Source organism: Capsicum annuum, chromosome 8, assembly GCF_002878395.1.
Source record: "Capsicum annuum cultivar UCD-10X-F1 chromosome 8, UCD10Xv1.1, whole genome shotgun sequence".
NCBI lineage: Eukaryota > Viridiplantae > Streptophyta > Magnoliopsida > Solanales > Solanaceae > Capsicum > Capsicum annuum.
This window is the reverse complement of record NC_061118.1, coordinates 74,837,564-74,842,243: the sequence shown is the minus strand read 5'-3', so window position 1 is coordinate 74,842,243 and position 4,680 is coordinate 74,837,564.

Here is a 4,680-nt window from a genome sequence, read left to right as displayed (position 1 = left end):
TTCCAGAAATTTTTTGAAGAGTTAAAACACAGGATGTTTCAACCACATGGCCTAGATAGGTTACAATATTCAACTAGAACTCACACTTAGAGAATTTATCATGCAATCGCTGATCCTTAAGGGTTTGCAAAACTACACGGAGGTGGTCAACATGATTCACCTCACTCTTAGAATAAACCAGGATATCATCAACAAACACTATGCCAGATAAGACTAGAAACTAATGAAAAACCCTTTTTATAAGATCCATAAATGTCGTCGTGGAATTAGTCAAATTGCAGAACATCACTAAGAACTCAAAATGACCATACCAGGTTCGAAAATCATTCTTATGAATAACCACATTTCTAATCTTCAACTGATAGTAACCTGATCGAATGTCAGTCTTAGATAAGTACTTAGCACCCTGAAGCTGATCAAATAGGTCATCAATTCTTGGAAGAGGATACTTGTTCATCATTGTCACCTTATTCAACTAGCGGTAATCTATATACATTCGAAGGGAGCCATCCTTCTTATGTACGAACAACGCAGGAGAAACTCACGGGGAAACACTAGGATGAATAAAACCTTTCCAATAGGTGTTTCAACTACTCCTTAAGTTCTCTCAACTCAGGAGGAGCCATTCAATAGAGAGGGATAGAGATAGGACGAGTGTCCAAAAGAAGATCAATCCCAAAATGATCTCCCTATCAGGAGGACCACCAGAAAGATTATTAGGGAACACTTTGGGAAATTCACAGACCACCGGGAAAAATTACAATGAAGGACTCTAGGAACTAGAATCTTTAATATGAACTAAATGGTATAGACACCCCTTGGAGATCAACCTCTGGGCTCTAAGATATGAAATGAATCTTCCCTTTGGAACTAGGGACCTTCCCACTTAATCACCAGTTCATTGGGGAATCAAAAACTAACCCTTCGAGATCTACAATCAAGAGATACGTAGCTTGAGTGCAACCAATCCGTCCCTAAAATCACATCAAAGTATAACACATTCAACTCTATCCAATCCACTAACGTCTTCTTACTATGAATAGATACCACACAACCCCTATAGACTCTTCTAGCCACAATAGAGTCACCCACCAGAGTACACATAAAAAAGGGACCCGGAATACCCTCGGGACTAACAAAAAAATAGTCACATAAGAGGTCACATAAGAAAGTGTAGACCCTGGATCAATCAGACTATACACATCTCGAGAAAAGAGTTGTAACGTACTAGTGACAATATCTAGGGATGCCTCAGATTCCCAGCGGGTGTATATGATCCTACCCATTACCCGTATCCCTGGTATGATAAATAACAGGAGGATTAAACACTGCCTAAACTACGAGTCCCTAATACAACTCATATCAATCCCTTACAACTCACACCTCTAAGTCATACCCATTTTAATGACCAAATCTATCCTACCAACTAACACTGGTCAGCATACGACAGGACTATACCACTCATACCCCAGCATACAGCTCATATCCATGAGTCATATTGGATTTGGAGAATGGATTTCTAGGAAATTTTCTAAGGGTCAAAACCTAGAATATTTTATTTTTCCCATTAGGAACATTCATCCCCGATTGACGGACAAGGTAGGGGTAACCACACACAGAGTCATTCGCATTATCAAACATCCCTTTAACAAAGTATGAAAATAAAGAGGTAAAGATGTTAATATTTCCTTAAGCAAACTCAGAAAATAAAGATGTGCTCAAGAACACATAGCTTTCGCATGAATCCTAAGAGCAGAAAACAAATGTGGATACTTGGATTTCATGTCCTCTTCTACTTCCTAAGTAGTTTTTCCACCTTATGGTTTTGCCATAGAACCTTAATCGAAGCCACATCCTTGGTCCGCAACCGACGAACTTTCCTATCTAATATCTCTACCAGGACTTCTTTATAAGATAGAGAATCCAAAACACCCAATCCTTCCAAAGAAATCATCGAAGAAGGATCACCAAGACACTTTCTTAGAATAAAAACATGAAAGACTGGATGAACTAAACTTAAGATAGATGGCAAATCCAAATCATAAGCAATATTATGATATCTCTGCAAAATCACATAAGGATAAATGAATCGAGGACTGAGTTTTCCGTTTTTGCCAAATCTCACCACTTCCTTCATGGAAGACACCTTGAGGAACACCCTATCCTCTACCTCAAACTTTAAGTCTCTACACCTAACATCTGCATAGGACTTTCGGCAAATTTGGGAAGATTTAAGCCTAGCCCGAGTAACCTTCACCTTCTCCATAGCTTAATAATCCAAATCAGGACCAAATATATCTGCCTCACCAAGCTCAAACTACCCAATAAGAGATCTACACCTCCTACGATACAATACCTCAAAAGAAGCCATACCAATACTCAAATAATAGCTATTGTTATAAGCAAACTCCACCAAAGGTAGATGCTCAACCCAATTACCACCATAGTCAATCACACAAGCCCAAAGCATATCCTAACATGTCTAAATAGTTCTTTCCACTTGTCCATCTGACTGTGGATGAAAAGTAGTACTCAGACTAACCTTAGTTCCCAACCCTTTCTGGAAAGACTGCCAGAAATGAGACGTAAAGTTTATACCACGATAAGAAATAATTGAAACAGGTACCCAATGCATCTTCACAATTACTTGAAGATATAACTGCGCATAATCCTCTGCCAAAAAGGTTTTCCGCACTGGCAAGAAATATGCAGACTTAGTCATCCTATCCACGATGGCCCAAATTGAATCATACTAATTCTGAGACCTAGGAATCTAGTAATAAAGTATATATTGATCACTTCCCATTCTCATTTAAGCAAATCAATTTCTTGATATAATCTTCCTAGCTTCATGTGCTCAACCTTAACCTGTTAACACACCATGCACTTATCCATGAAATCAGCCACATCCCTCTTCATGCCGTTCCACCAAAAATTTCCTAGAGAGCATGATACGTCTAAGTTGAGCTGGGATGAATAATATAGCTTAAATCATGTGCCTCAGCCAAAACCCTTTGTCGTAGCCTGTCAACATCAGGAATACATAACCTCCATTGGTACCGTAAAATACTATCACCGTTGATCTCAAACACCACTACCCTTTGCTTACCAACATCACCCTTGATTTACATCAAGATAGGATATAACACTTGCTTCTCTTTAATACCAAGAGATAATCAAACCACTTTTTGCACCATTACACCACTATCCTTAGAGTCCAAGTGATGAACTCCAAGATTAGCCAACCGGTGAATATCCTTCACTAATTCCTGCTTGCCTTCCTCCACGTGAGCTAAACTCCCCATGCATAACCTGCTAAGAGCATCATCCACCATATTAGCCTTACCTAGGTGGTAGTGAAGACTCATATCATATTCCTTGAGAAGATCAAGCCACCTCTTCTGCCAGAGAGTAAGCTTTTTCTGAGTGAACACATATTGGAGACTCTTGTAATAAAAAAAGATATCCGCGTGAACACCATTCAAATAATACCACCATATTTTCAAAGCAAACACAACCACCAATAACTCTAAATCATGAATAAATTAATTCCTCTTATGTACCTTCAACTGCCTGGAAGCATAAGCAATCACCTTTATATGCTGTATCAAAACACAACCAAGCCCTACCTGATATGAATCACAATAAACCACAAACCCATCATTGCCTTTCGGCAAGGTTAGGATTAGAGCCGAAGTCAACTTATACTTCAACTTCTCAAAACTCACTTCACAAGCATCCGACCAAGAAATCTTAACCTTCTTCTGAGTCAACTTATTCAAAGGGACAGCTATCAAAGAAAAACTTTCCATAAACTATCTATAATACCCTACCAAACCCAAAACCTACCTTTTCACCCCAATAACCTTCTGTGGATCCACCATGATCCCTTTACTAGAAATAACATGGTCCAAGAAAGTCACAGCGTTAAACTAGAACTCACAATTAAAAAACTTGGCAAATAACTGTTGTTCCTTTAAGGTCTGTAATACCACACAGAGGTGAAGCATGATCCACCTCACTCTTTGAATAAACCAAAATGTCATCAATAAGCACACCGATAAAGAGATTTAAATACTACCTAAACGCTCTATTCATCAAGTCCATAAATACTGTCGGAGTATTAGTCAACCCAAATAACATCAACAAGAACTCAAAATGTCTATACCGAGTATGAAAAGCCATCTTAGGGATATCCACCTCCCTAATCTTAAGCTGATGTACCCAGAACAAAGATCTATCTTAGATAAGAACTTGGAACCCTATAACTGGTCAAACAAATCATCTATCTGAAGAAAAGGATACTTGTTCTTGACCGTTACCTTTTTCAACAGCCTATAGTCAATGCACATCCAAAGAAAACCATCCTTCTTGTGCACAAACAACACCGGTACACCCCATGGAGAAACACTAGGATGAATAAACCCCTTATCCATAAGATCCTTAAGTTGCTCTTTAAGTTCCCTCAACTCAGCTGAAGCTATTCTATAAGGAGGAATAGAAATATGATGAGTGTCCGAAAGCAAATCAATACTAAACTATATTTCCCTATCCAGAGGAATGCTAGGAAGATCATCTGGAAAGACCTCTAGAGACTCATTAACCATAGGGACGAAGACAAAGAAGGACCTTCCGAGTTAGAATATTTAACCTGAACTAAGTGATAAAGAAAACCCTTAG